The sequence below is a fragment of the Camelus bactrianus genome, chromosome 19 (genome assembly GCF_048773025.1).
Source record: "Camelus bactrianus isolate YW-2024 breed Bactrian camel chromosome 19, ASM4877302v1, whole genome shotgun sequence".
Lineage (NCBI taxonomy): Eukaryota > Metazoa > Chordata > Mammalia > Artiodactyla > Camelidae > Camelus > Camelus bactrianus.
In genome coordinates, this window is record NC_133557.1 from 33,448,974 (window position 1) to 33,464,098 (window position 15,125).

General features: G+C 47.0%; 1 protein-coding gene across 1 annotated transcript in view; it reads left to right on the forward strand.

Annotated features, from left to right (window-relative positions):
- LOC105083193 (tyrosine-protein phosphatase non-receptor type 20) overlaps positions 1 to 15,125 on the forward strand; it is a 144,034-nt gene that overhangs the window by 31,229 nt on the left and 97,680 nt on the right. The window lies entirely within an intron of this gene.

Below are 15,125 nucleotides of genomic sequence, written 5' to 3' on the forward strand. Positions count from 1 at the left end.
AAAGGACAGAGGCTGGAGGGAGAGTCACAAAGCCAGGGTCCATCCAGTAGGATTCTGTGAAGAGAAAGCAGAGATGAGTTGGGGTGGGAAAATCACTGAGAGAAGTAATAGAAGAAAATCAGTCTTGGCTGAAGAAACGTAGGCGTCTTCAGACAGAATTTGGGCAGAATAAATCTTAAAGGACTTGCAGAGCTCTTGAGGGAGTTTCAAGATGAAGAGAAAATTCTGAAAGCATCTGAAGAATCAAAGCAGGTTACCCAAAGGACGAAGCCGGCTGCACCCGACGTCTCAGCAGAAGCACTGACCCCTGCGGGCAGCGGTATTTCTGCACACGTTTGGAGCAGGGTCGGAGGGACTATAATAAAGACTCACTTTTTCCTCCTGCCCTGCTGTTGTTTTAATTTTTACAGTCATCTCATTACTTTTATAATTAAATGATTTTAAAAGAAAACATTAACTGGCAGCAGCGAATAGAAATCATTGCTGGGGAGAGAGACTAAAAGCTGATAAATCAATTAGAAGTTTACTTCAAGAGTTGCAGGCAAGAAACTGAGGAGGGGAAAAGCCAGAGAAACAGAGGAGAGGCCGGGTCCAAGGAGCAACTAGGTGACATTTCTGATGAGTTGGTGAGTTACTGGAATGAAGAATAAAACAGAAAGTTGCCATAAAGATGATTCTAGAAATCCTGGTCCAAACGGTGGGGTGAGTGGTCACGCCGTTCAGGCAAGAAGGACCACAGGAGGGGCAGACTCACCGTGGCTGTGGGGGGAAAGGCAGTAAACATGTTTACTTCGACTTGGAGCTGCTGGTAGAATGTGTGCACAAGAGGTCCTGCCTGCTCTGACATGGAGGCTGGAGCTTGGAGGGTGTCAGGTGCAGAGACAGCTCGGCCTGGGGAGAGGGGACGGAGGCTGGTGTCAGGGCCCCAGGGGCAGCCCCGTTCAGGGCAGAGGGGCCAGTGCCAGAAGTGGCCGGGGGCACGAATCCAGGGAGCTCCATGTCACAGCTACAGGGGGGCGTGTTCAACAGGGTTGCCACATAAGGAGGAGTAGAAATGCGAGTTTTGGCCCCTGACGATGAGAAATTTGGGGTTAGTCATATTTGAATGGTCAGATGATCTTGCGTTATATACTGAGTGGTTGATCAGGCTGCTGGAATATGGGCATCTCTTCATCACTGAGGCTCTTTTAAAATCTAAAGAAAGACGAGGGTAGAAAGCTCCTTTCGGCTCACACGTCCACCAGAATTCCAGGGGGAGACCTGCAGTCAGAGCAAACCCTTCAGAGGGGGTTTTCAGGGCTTCCAGCTGAGGTCACTACACATCCAAGGTGCTCAGGGCGAGGGGAGGATGGGCATGGTGCCGGGGCCCGGGGACCAGAACCGGCAGGAGAGGACGCGGAGTCTGAGCATCTGAGGACGTGATGCTTCTTCCTAAATCAATAGGCGAGTAAATGTCCCAGGTGGAATTTCCTGCAGAGGAAAGTCTTAATCACTTACACTCCCAAGACCTATGACCTGTGAAAATTCACATGGGGAAGACTGAGACTTCCCTAATGTATGTGTTGATGAAAGAGGACGGTGCATCTCAGACAGTGCACAGCGGAGGTGGGTCCTTCACAGTTTTTAGCTTGTCACATCTCCGCTGAACACATGTTCTCTCCTGAACTTCTCTGGTACGTGTGGCCAGCAGCACATCTGGTTCTGATCATTTACCGTCTTTGTGTTGCCTGCTTCTGACCACACACATTTACCTTGTCCTCCCGAGTGTAGGACACACGGTCAGTGCCTCAGCCTCCTTTTAACTCCCTGCCACCACTGGGAGGGGCCTAACACACAGCAGGGCCTTTCCTGCCGCCTGGCCGTCAGTCATCACGTTACTCAGAGAGAGAGACTGCTGGGAACAGCTGTCATCTTACTTCCCTGTCTAGTGTTCAGGCCTGTGTTAAAAACATGTTAATGTACATAAGAGCCTGTGATTTTCACAAGAATTTCTTAATTAGGAGAGAAAGTTTGCTACCATTTAACGGATGGGTAAACTGACATCTGAGGCATTCAGTGATTTTTTTTTCCCCTAAGATTCGGTACTAACTTAAATTCAGATGTCTTGAATCTTTTTTTAAATTGAACTGTAGTCAATTTACATGATGTGTCAATTTCTGTGTACAGCATCACACATTCATATATACACATACATAGGTTCCTTTTCATATTCTTTTTCATTACAGGTTACTATAAAATATTGAATATAGTTCCCTGTGCTCTACAGGAGGACCTTGTTGTTTATCTATTTCATATGTAATAGTCAGTATCTGCAAATCTTGACTCCCAGTTTATCCCTTCCCACCCCCTGCCATCCCTGGCAACCATGTTTGTTTTCTATGTCTGTGAATCTGTCTCTGTTTTGTAAATAAGTTCATTCATGTCTTTTTATTTTAGATTCCACATCTGAGTGCTATCATATGGTATTTTCCTTTCTCTTTCTGACTGACTTCACTTAGTATGATAATCTCTAGGTCCATCCATGTTGCTGCAAGTGGCAATATTTTATTCTTTCTTATGGCTGAAGCTCTCTGCACTGTCTGCTCAGAACCACAAGCTCACTCCTTGGGGAAGTCCGTCTTGCTAGTTTAATGGTTGAAGTTTCCACTTCTCCAATGCCTGGTCCCTGCCAGCGTCCTTCAGTAACAAGTGCAGAGTAATGCAAGTGCTCTGGAGAAGGCACAAGAGCAAAGCTAGTTTCTAGTGTCACTCTTTGAAATGCATGGCATGCCTTTACATCTCTCAAATGCCTGTGTCTGTGGTCCTTGTGGGGTGACCTAGTCCTTTGACTGGGACTGGGGGTTTCCTGGAACATAGGAAATTTGGTGCCAAAACTGAGAAGGTCCCGGGCAAATCCAGCTGAGGTGGTGGCCCTAGTTTACACCCAAGATGAACAGAGATGTTGCAGCATCGCTGAGATCAAGGTCTTGACTGAGGCGTCGGGTGTTTTTGGCGGCTGGGATGCTCAGAGAGCATCTGCTATTATTCCTTCCGATCCCCCATCCCTGCATCCTACCCAGCCCCCTCTTCGCCTCTCCACAGAGTCTCTCCCTCCTCTTTGGATGCGTGTCCTGGTAACAGTGCCAGGAATGGAGGCAGGCTTTTGGTCTGGGCTGCCAGGATCTGGTTGTGACACACACATATTTGTATTCGGGAGGAAAGTGCTGGAGAGGACCCGTCCCCTCCTCAGCGGGTTTGAGGCGTGAGCTCAGCACTGCGTGTGCAGATGTGAAGTGATAAGAAATAACAAGCGCCTGTTGTGACCCCGAGTCTCCCAGGAGATGCCGATGCCCCTGCTCCTGCTGACTACAGAGATTAGAACTCATTGTGGATAAAGGCGGGAGACTTGAACGAAGCCGTCGGCAAAGGGCCAAAAATTATTTGAAACCACGGGAGCAGCCCCACCTGAACACCAGGTGGCCCCCACTAAGTCGTGCCAGCCTTGTGCAGAAAAGCTGAGCCGTGCAGCTCGGATCCAGCTACACTGAAGACCCCACAGCGTGAGTCTTCTGGTTTGCAGCCGGAATTCATTTAAAGGTGGTGCCCAGTGTGGGCTAGCAGACTCTCCAGTCTCGTGAAGAAAATGAAAAGTGTCTATCTCTTGGCTTGGTTTCTGCCTCTTGTTGTCTATTTTTTTTTTCCCGATCACATGGCCACCACATTCGTCTTCATTGTTTGCTTTTTTCTTAAAAGTCCTGGACTTTACTATTATTGCAAAAGACACTGTGGACTCTGTCACTCGTGTTTAAAAAGTAATACTAGCAGTAAATTAATGGGAAGCCCAGGGTGGGGATGGTGGTGCTGGAGGGGGCAATGGAGAGGCAGGGCGGCTGCTCTGGGCTGGAGGGGGTTTCTGCCAGAGGTCTATTCTTCTCTGGAAACTCCTCATGTGTGTATCATACATGTTTGAAATAGCTTTCTCCAATTTGGAAAACCATGAAGCCACAATAAACAAATGGAACATTGGTGAAAAAAAGCTTTACAGGCCCCACGCACGCCTTTACAAGCGCTTATTAAAGGGGCTCATTTTGCCTGTGCTTTTGGGGACAGAACACTCGCACTCAACCACACTTCCAGGTGTGGCTGGGCCCCGTCCTGTCACTGGCTGAGGGAAATCACTCACTGGTCATTATTTTTTCTGAGAGATCATAAGAAGAGGACCTCATGCTGGGAGAGGAGCCGACAGCAGCATGAGATGAAGTCTCTCCCAGTAACCATGCCCGCGTCTTCCCCAAGCCCGTCCTCGACTGCCCTGCAGGGATAGCTCTGAGGGCAGGGCCTTTCCCAGGAGCTGTTTGAATCCTCCAGAGCTGAACCCGGGAGGGGAAGGCTGCAGCAGCCGTAGCCCAGCAGGCTGCAGATGCTTAAGACCTGAGACGGGAAGAGGCTGAGGGACTGGGGTCCCGTGACTAAAGGAGCTGCTGAGAGAGAGAACTCCGTGTATGGAGGGTACGGTGGGGGGTTGGCCCAGACTTCTTGCAAGGCATCTTTTAATTTCTTTTTTTTCTTTAACTTATTATGTATCTTTTTTTCTTAACTTTTTTTTAATTGAGTTACAGTCATTTTACAATGTTGTCTCAAATTCCAGTGTAGAGCACAATTTTTCAGTTATACATGAACATATATACATTCATTGTCACATTTTTTTTCACTGTGAGCTACCATAAGATGTTGTATATATTTCCCTGTGCTATACAGTATAATCTTGTTTATCTATTCTACATTTTGAAATCCCAGTCTGTTCCTTCCCACCCCCCTGTGCCCTTGGCAACCACAAGTTTGTATTCTATGTCTGTGAGTCTGTTTCTGTTTTGTACTTTTTTTTTTTTTTTTTTTTTTTAGATTCCGCATATGAGCAATCCCATATGGTATTTTTCTTTCTCTTTCTGGCTTACTTCACGTAGAATGACATTCTCCAGGAGCATCCATGTTGCTGCAAATGGCGTTATGTTGTCGGTTTTTATGGCTGAGTAGTATTCCATTGTATAAATATACACATCTTCTTTATCCAGTCATCTGTCTATGGACATTTAGGCTGTCTCCATGTCTTGGCTATTGTAAATAGTGCTGCTATAAACATTGGGGTGCAGGTGTCATCCTGAAGTAGGGTTCCTTCTGGATATAAGCCCAGAAGCAGGATTCCTGGGTCATATGGTAAGTCTACTCCTAGTCTTTTGAGGGCTCTCCATACTGTTTTCTACAGTGGCTGCACCAAACTGCATTCCCACCAGCAGTGTAGGAGGGTTCCCCTTTCTCCGCAGCCTCTCCAGCATTTGTCATTTGTGGACTTTTGAATGATGGCCATTCTGACTGGTGTGAGGTGATACCTCGTTGTAGTTTCGATTTGCATTTCTCTGATAATTAGTGATATTGAGCATTTTTTCATGTGCCTGTTGATCATTTGTATTTCTTTCTATTGTATTTCTTTGTATTGCTTGTTTAGGTCTTCTGCCTATTTATGGATTGGATTTTTTTTTTCTTATTAAGTCTTATGAGCTGCTTATGTATTCTGGAGATCAAGCCTTTGTTAGTTTCATTTGCAAAAATTTTCTCCCATTCTGTAGGTTGTCGTTTTGTTTTACTTATGGTTTCCTTTGCTGTGCAGAAGCTTGTAAGTTTAATTAGGTCCCATTTGTTCTTACTTTTATTTCTATTGCTTGGGTAGCCTGCCCTAGGAGAACATTTTTGAGCTGTATGTGAGTGAGCATCCGTTCTGTATGTTTTCATACACATCAATAGTTTATTTTAACTAAGTGAATTAAATCACTTTCACTCTAATTTTACTTCAGTTTATTTTAGCTTCATAATAATTTTAAAAATTAACTACCACTAATTAACTAAAAATTAAAATTAAAAATTTCAAGTGGCTTGAAAACATGGAATGTAAGAGAAGTCTATGTTGACAATAATACTTATAAACATAATTAACATATATACAGAGCTTAGGTAGTATATTTACTGTACAGGGTAATGTTTTAAGAAGGCATTTATAATACAGTTTATGATTTTATGTTATGTTACCAAAGATCACTATTTAATAAAATAATGTCATGGTTACAGTTGCATTCAAATATTAAACATTCATTTTTAGAATATAATTCCCGTGTATATAGTTAGGCTTGTTTTCCAAACACTAAAGCTCTGTGTTCCCAACGTGGTAGATGAAGGAATCTTCCACACACATTCGGATCCAAGAACAGAGCATGTGGAGAAGATGTCATTCAGCGTGGCTAAATTTGAAGGGAATCTCTAAAAACACTTACCCCATTTCTCAGCATGTTTCCTAGAGCTGGTTCCCAGTTCAAGGCAATTTGCCTCATAAATCCAAGTTTAGGTGATGCCTTCCAATATATATATAGGGAGGCTTGTTTCCCAAGCTGGGGAACAGTGAGAGGGTGGCTCACTCTTTCATGTACCTCCTTCAACCTGGGAGGGGAGGCAGGCGGAGGGGATATGAGGTATTACAATGTTGTACGGTCAGTCAGCAAGGTGGCATTGCCAGGCAACCCCATCTCCAACCCTTGAGACTGCTGGCCTGGTAAGGCAGTAGAAGCTGTCCGATATGTGAGTACATTCAGTTCGTTCAGCAATCATTTATTAAATATTGCATTTCTAAGGCAGAGTATGGAAAACCGTGTCACCTTCAAGATGCTCACAGTCTTGTGAAGAACAAAATCATTCCCAGGGGGTCTCAAGCCTGGGTGGGCATTTTAATTACCTAAGAGCTTTTTAAAACTGATGCCCAGGATGCACCCATAGACTCGGAGTGAGGGTTCTGGTGGGGCTAAAAAACGGGCAGTTTTCCAAAGTGCTCCTTCTAATTTAACCAGAGTTGAGACCTGCTGTGTTTCAGCATCGTGCATTGTCTGGAAGGACAATCGGTGTGCCTGTGTGAAGGAGGGATGGTGAGAACCTTCGCTTGTGGAGGGAACACATGGCACTAACATGGGAAGTAAGGTGGGTTCAGATTTTGCAGTTTGGTGCTCAGAGGAGCCCAGGGCTCTGCAACACCAGGAAACTGATAACATTATCACAGCAGAAAGGTCAAGTGTGGCCATGGGCTGTGAGGGAGGGGGTGACTGTCTTGTGTCCACATGGTGGCATCTGTCTTCCCTAGGCATTGCATGTGCACAAGCAACAGCAAAATCCTTTCCTGCCTCTTCCAGAAAAATAGCTATGAGAATCCAGGAGTCCATGCTGACATGTGTGAATGAGTGAGAGAATACATGAATAAGAAAATGAATCAATGAATGAGTTAGGGGGTGAATGAATAAGTGAGTGGAGTGAAGGAATGAATGACTGACTGAAAATGAATAGAGGAGAGACAAATCTCCTCTCCAGAAGAATTCCAGCAATGGAAGTCCATACTCCTGCCCTCAGAGAGGGGGAATCAAACCCCATCCTTTCACCTGTGAGCTGTGCACAGACTTTCCTTCCACAGAGGATAGTGTGCAAATAGGGCAGGGGAGTCACTAAGTACATTTATGGTAAAGAATCCTGACAGGCAGGTGTACAATGCTGAGGTCAACAGTAGAAAGTACATGCTGAAGCCAACCCTTAAAAGCACCTGCATGCACCCTGGGCTCGGTGGTCACTGAGCCCCCTCATACTGACTGGGGGTGTCTGGGACCCCGGGAGACCTTAGTGCTTTCAGTCATGGACACAGAGCACGGAAACCCTTGCTCCAAGACTGATGATCCAAAGACTGAGTGCAAAGTCTGAGTCAGTGGTCAAGAATATCACACTGGGCCCTTGCCGGGGTCCACATTTCGGCTTTTCCACTTAGAAGAGCACGAGCTTGAGTCATTCACATCTGATCCATTGCCATTTGAAGAAACGGAATATTAACCTAACCTCTGAGAACAGCTGTGGTCAAGCAAGGGTGAGTGGAGAATGAATGTGTCATGGGTTGTGTGTGTCTGTGTCTGTGTCTGTGTTGTGTGTGTGACAGAATAGTGTGATGTAAGTGGGAATTCACCCTTCAGGACACACACACTCATACAGACAGATGTAAAAGCACACGACAGGCTCACATGTGGACCTCATCCCAGAATCTTCATAGAAACAAACCCACACCCTCTAAATAATCTCCTTTCTCCAGGGACGGTGGAATGTGGCCCTCCCTCTTCTCTGGGAAATCAGTTAGTCTCACGGAAGCCTTCACCCCCACTCCCAGTGGGAACCCAGAATCTTCTGGGGCCAGTGAAAGCAAGCAAGGCAGTGCAAGCATCACCACCCAGCTGCTCCCTCAGCAGGCCAGGGCTCCAGCATGCATGCCTCCCTCCTCTGTCGACACAGCCCTTGGGAACGGAGAAAAGAACGCTGTGGGGACCCAGGGGTCACAGCATCCTGTTCACCATGGGCACAAGCCTTGCCTTCTCTTCATGACTTGAGGAAACCAAGTGGGAAATGTAGTTGCCTTGACGGCCCCAAAGAGACTAGTAAAGGCACCTGCAGAAGGGGTACCACCTCTTCGTGGGTGACACAAAATTCTTTCCAGGGAAAGAGTCTGCTGATGAAATTGCTCAACTATGTACACTTGTGACTCGTGCTGTCATTTAAAAATAGTCTTGGAATCACGTATGTGTTGGTGACAGGCTTTCACGCTACAAGGTTCCTCCAACCAAGGAAACTGTAAACATCACTTACATCAGGCACCTGTTGGTATCTTCAGTTCATGTGAAAAATGTGAAGCAACATTCTTCTCTCAGGTACAGGAAGGCAAACTCACCCTCAGGCCACAGGAGGCCACATAATGTGTCTTGATAAGGGGCACGTTGTCACGCCCGCCAACTACAACTTCCTCCAGGGGAGCTGGCCAGACAGAGAGCAGCTGTGCGCATGTTGTTGTGCTGGTGTGAAAGAGTCATGTGTGGGCGTGGGGTGTCAGCGTATGGATGTGGGTGGTCAGCGAGCACGCAGTGAAAGGTTGCTGGGCATCGTTGTGGGTGGGTTAAAAAGAGGCACAACGAGGGACAGCAGAAAAGGGAGAAACAGGGCCTTTGGTTTCCTACCCACAGGGAATGTGATCAATGTGAAGGAGTCAGTCTGAAAAGGAGGAAACACCAAATTTCAGGCTCTCTTTCAACAAGTGTCCCATGGCTTCTCCGGGCAGCCTATAGTTGGACCAAATGGGTCCTGTCTTCTAGACTTCTTCTAGATCACGTCTTCCCCCTAGCTCCAGAGTTGCCCCTACTGTATCTAACAGCCCCTTTTGTAAGATTGTGTACTTGGTTAAAAATGACCTTTATGGACAGAATGGATTCAATCTAAGGCAAAGAATGCTATGGTCTTGGCTCACTAGTCATGTGCCCTAAGGACAATGAAATAGAGCACTTAAGAAAATGCTTAAGTCCTACCATGTGAAAATAGCCACCCTCACTCTTGTGCTATGTTCCTTGAACTCCTCCTTTTCAAATCAATACAAGTGCAACCAATGATTCAGTGACTCTCCACACTTCCATTAGAGACTTAATTAAGAGAGAGTTCACTAAGGACAGGGAGCATAGAGTGCGCCCTGAGGTCACGACCCCAGCAGTGCAGGAGGTTTGCAGCAAGGGTGATGGGCCCTGGGCTAACAGGCAGGTTGGATTTAGACTTCCTGGTCACCACTGTCCCTTTAATGTGTGTGCTTTCAGGATTCTAGCCTCTCCAAGGCTTCTGGTAGTGTTAGGGAATACAGTCAGCTCCTAAGTCTGGGCCCACTTCCTTATGGGCAGGAGGAGGGAGCTGGGTTCCATGCTCCACAAGGACCCTTTCAGCTCTGAGAAATAAAACCAGATAAAGAAGAAATGATGCTGATGAGACTGTGGATTGCTTCAACCCTTTTGGCATTTAGTCTGGCTTTAGCTATTAAAATAAACCCACACATCTCCTCCAGCCCACTTTTGATTCCAAATTCCAAATTCAAAAATTAAAGCTGCAGTCTGCATGGACGTAGTTACTAGGTTCAGGGCGGCACTGCTGTGTTAGTGAAACAACTAGAAGGGGCTAGCCTGTCTCACATCTGCCACCTCCATCTGTCAGTCATCCCACCGGGAGCCAGTTAAGAGCATCCAGCTGCTGGAGCCTGTCTGAATCCTGCCGCCTGCTGGCTGCGCAGCCTCTCTGGAAAACTCAGTTTCCTCGTCTATAAACAGGGCTGATAGCCAGTTATGTGTTTCCTAGGGTGCACAGCGCTGGCTCATGGTACCCACTGTGCAAATGTGAGCTGTTACTATTACTCAAAAGGCCGTGGCAGATCCACCTGTCTGGAGAAATGGCTCTGCTGTGTTATTAAACGAAAACAGCAAGTTACAGATTTGTGTCTTTGGTACGATCCCCCTTTGTAAAAACAGAAAGAAGAGAGAATGGAAAAGCGCATTGAAACCCTATGAAGCGTGTCTGTGTCTGTCTGCATGGAGGAAGGACGGGACGGGATCTGACGTCAGGCCCCTGAGATTGTTTGGGGAAGGGAGGGGCTGAGTGTGGGGAAGTGGGCTGGGAATGGATGAGAGAGGGAAAGAGTAACTTGGTCTTCATACATCTATGAATTTTTCGACTTGTTACTTCAGTAACTTTTAAATCTCGTATAACCTTTACAGTCTCCGGTGAGGTTGAAAAAAAGGAAAGAGAGAAATTGGCATCCCAGGAGAGGGAAGGAGGCCATGGGAAATCTGCTGGCGCATGTGACTTGGCACAGAGAGAACCCTTTGTCACAGTGGATGAAGGGGCTGTCTTTGGGTTCTGAGGGCAAAAGCGGCCTTCCCAGGTGGGCTTCTCTTTTGAAAGTATCTGTCCTGGTAGGGTCTTGTCCAACCTCTCCAACCGAAAGAAATGCTGAAGATCAGAGAGGTCAAGAGACTGGCCCAAGGTCACACAGCAGAGTCAGGCCAAAAAGGTAGTGTCCTGACACCTGGCCCGATAACCTCTCCCTATATGGTGCTGCCTCCCACCTCTGTGCAGAAGCCACTCCTTCTGGGAAGAGAAGGGTATGCAGCCCTGTCTGCTTAGTTTCCTTCCCTTTGACTGACAGTCTTTCCTTCACTCGTTTCCTGAAAGCCCTGCTGGAGAGTTCAGGACAATTGAGGCAGCCTGCGTACCCAAGAGGTGCTCACAGGTGAGGGGCTTGGAAGCTTCTGGCTCCTACCGCTACAAAGACACCTTTTTTCTAACTGGTGGGAAAATGCTCTGAGGCCAATTTTTTTTTTTTTTTTTTTTTTACTGCACTGTTTTGTTTGTTGCTGTCTTAATTATTGCCATGTTATCTTTGATCACTTTAATGTTTTGATTTTATGCTTGGGCCCAAGGCAATTCAGTGAAGGGGATGATTTGGAAAATCAAGGAAATAAAGAAATTGTCTACAGAAGAGGTAGCCTCCCAGGAGCCAAGGACAAAACATAAGTGCCTAAAATGATTTTTGTTAGGAACAAAACAAAAACGAACAACTTGTTGCCAGACAAAAGGTATTAGACCATCCTGGCTTGTCTTTGTTTTTGTTTTTTTAATTTAATACCAGTTCCCTATTTCTTCCAAGGTCAGAGAAGGATGGAAGGCCCAGTTCCTTCTCTACTGCCTCCTACGAGTCTTTCACATTTCTGCGTCCAAGCCTGGATTCGTGGTGTGTGCCCTGCCTGTTCTGCCCTCCTCTCTTCTTCAGGAGACAGGCTATAAGCACCCGTCATCGGCCAGTACTCATTGACTAGGGCTGGGGATAATGCAGCCAACAGGAGGACGCCTAGTCTGCCTTCAGGGAACTCACTAAGGCAGGCATTCTCAGCTGGCGCTAAGGGGATGAAAACTGGTTCTTGGAGGGATGAAAAAAATCTTCCATCTTCCCAATGACCTGCCCGCTCATCACACTGTTCACTGCCTCAGTGAGTGGCCCATCCAGCCACCCAGTCAGTAACCAGGGCATAGCCATCATTTGGGGTTGCTAGCCCTCTCTGAGCTCAGCTTCTTGGTTATTGACCTTGTGGCTGCCCAGTCCACAAAGGCTTTCACTCTCCCTGAAAACTGACCCCATCTGTCTTCACTTCCCTCTTTGCCCAGCCTAGATCCAGGGCCACAGAATTGGACATCTCTTTTCCCAAAACTTTAGATCCCTGTGCCCTTTCCCCCTAACCATCTGGCACAGCCCTGGGCCTGGGTAAACCCCACTAAGTATTTTCCCCTGCCTGCACATGGGCAGGTGAGCCATGGTGGGCAAAATCACCCAGTTGACAGGACACAAAGCATCTACTGACCACAACCAACTGGGTTGTCAACACTGTCAGGCAGTTGGGGATTTCGTGGGCAAGTTTGCTCCTCAAGTCTCTGAATGCAGACTCCCCTCCTTCCCTCAAACTCCTCACCACCTCTTCCTTGCTCTCAGCAGAAGACCTTGCCTCTCACTTGGCAGAAAAAAATAGCAGCTCAAGATGAAATCTTCTTAACATCCCACTGCAAACCTACATCTTCATCTGCACGCATCCTCTCTTTGTTCCTTCTTTTGGTTCGAGAGAAGTCATCCCTCCTCCTTTCCCAGACCACCCCTCCACCCACGGCCTGATCCCACCCCCGGCACGTGCTCGTGGTCCTCGCTCGCTGACTATTGCCCCTATTTCCCACACCCTTAATTAGTCTCTCCCCTTGATCTGCCATCAGCCTGAAGACAAACTCAGGTCTCTCCCACCTTTTAACGTGCCTCCCCCCAACACAGACACTGACCCCATCACAGCATCTCTCTCCTCCCCTTCACACAAATTCTTCTCAAAAGACCCACTGCCTCCTTCATCCCTTGCAGTCAGACCACTGCCATCTGACGCTCTCCATCACTCAGCAGAAACAGCACTCCTTTATTTTTATGAGTTTTGTTTCCTTTTTCAGTTTTATTAGAATTATTACAGTTTGACTGCACATATACATTACATTGCATGTAAATACATATATACAATATACTGCACGTATTTTTTTTAGTTTACATATATGTACTGATCACTGCAGAACAACGCTCCTTAAAGCCACCAACAGTCCCCATGCCTGTCATGAACCAAAGTTGGTGGTTCCATCCTCATCCTACCCAACTCTCAGAGCATTCCCCATTGACTCCTCTCACTTTCCTGATACTCTTGGCTTCCTTCCGTTCATTTCCTTCCCTACGCCCACTCTCCTGGGTTTTCTCCCACCTCTCAGTCCCTCCTTCTCAGCCTCTGCAGGTGTATCCTCATTTGCACAGCCCTAATCTGTGGGTGTGCCTCCGAGCTCCATCCTGGGGCGCCTTCTCTTTTCTTTCCAAGTTCATCTCTCTGGGCAATCCAGCCCTCATTCTCATGATCATCTCTCTGCTGACAACTTCCCATCCTCATGTGAGTCCAAACCCAGGCCTCCACGTGCCTACTCAACATCTACACGCAGTGTCCCAAAGGCCTTTCGAGTTCACTATGTCTGAAGTGGAACTTGCGCTTTTCACTCCCCTCCCCACACCCTCCTCTTCGCACTCACCCGCCCCCAACCCGATCCAGTTTCCCCTGTCTCAGTGAAACCCACTGCCTGCCTGTTTGCCCAGAAACCTCAGAATCCATCCTGACACTCCCTCTCCATTACCCTCCATTCCTACGTATCACTATGATGATTTTATTTCCTGATGACTGGAATCTTCCACCGCTGTCCAGCTGCACTGCTACCAGCACCTCCCCCATGATGTTCTCCCCAGATGCCTGCTTGCACCCCTGACCCTAACTTGTCTTGCATCTACTCATACACACACTTCACTTTCTACTAGGCATTCACACAGGTCACATTAACATGCAAATGTCTTCCTGTCCTTCTTAGGCCTACGCTGTCAGTGGCTTCCTATCACTCTGAAGATGAAGAGAAAGATCCTTAATGTGGAATCTGTCTATGCTCACCTTCTACACTCCCTTAATCCCTGCTCTCCCTCTGGGTTCTACTAGAAAGGCCTTTTCTTGCCTCTTCTCTCAGTTGTACCTTCTGCCTCAGGCCCTTTGCATGGGTTCTTTCTTCTGCCTAGGATTCCCCCCATACCCCATCCTCTCTTGCACATCATTCAGATTTCCTCACAAATATCACTTCCTCAGGGAATCCTTCCCTAACCCCTAAGAAGAGATTGAACCCTCCTTCCTGTCAAATGCTTCCACACTAATGGTAACACACACACCAGCACAGCACTATCCTTTGCAACTCTTCTGTGCATTTCTGCTTAGCACTGATTTACTCCTCGTGACAACCCTGTGAGCTAGAAATGATAATTATCTCTACTTTACAGGTGAAGAAACTAAGGCACAGAGAAGTTATGTAATGTACCCCAGGTCACCTGGTTACTGAGGCAAAACTGGAGTTTGAGCCCAAGTCCTATGGCTCCAGCATGGCTTTTAAACGCTCTACAATTCCATAAGAAAACACTACCCTTTTCCTTTCTGCACTTACTGTTTGTAACAATGTATTTGTATGACTGTTTGTTTAGTTTGTGTCTCCCAGATTAGACTGTAAACTCTGTTGGGCTAGAGAGAGTTCTATCCCCAATAGTAGGTCCTCAGTAAATATTAGCTAAATAGCTGAATGTAGGTTAGTCTGCTCCCTCTTCCTCACTCACCACATCCCAACAGTCACCTGGTCCTGTCCCTGTTTCTTCCTGGAGCAGCAGTTCCTAACTCTAGGAGGTTCAGGTATGTGTCCTAAAATTGGATGGAAAACGTTATGGGTCTGGACACCTTCAAACTTTTCTACAGCAAAAGCTAGGTTGTTCATGTTGTCTTTAGCTTATCAATGGGTCCACGAAGTTGAGAACCGGTGATTCATATGCTCCCCAGCCTAGCTCACCCTCTCCCTGCCAACCTCCCCACCACAGCCACAGCACCCTCATGTCTGGCTTTGTTCTCCACAAATCCATCCTCCATGCTTTGGTCATGGCAGTCTTTTAAAAACACACACCCAGGTCACCCTCCTGCATAAAACCAGTCAGAATCTATACTGCCTTGGAACAAAGTGCAAACTCTTCTGGCAGAAGGGGGTGCTATAGGCCCTGTTAACTTCTCCATCCTTTTGTGCCCTCACTCATTCCCTCTTCCCCCCAACTCTACAGCCCAGCAGTACAGACTGGGTTTTAT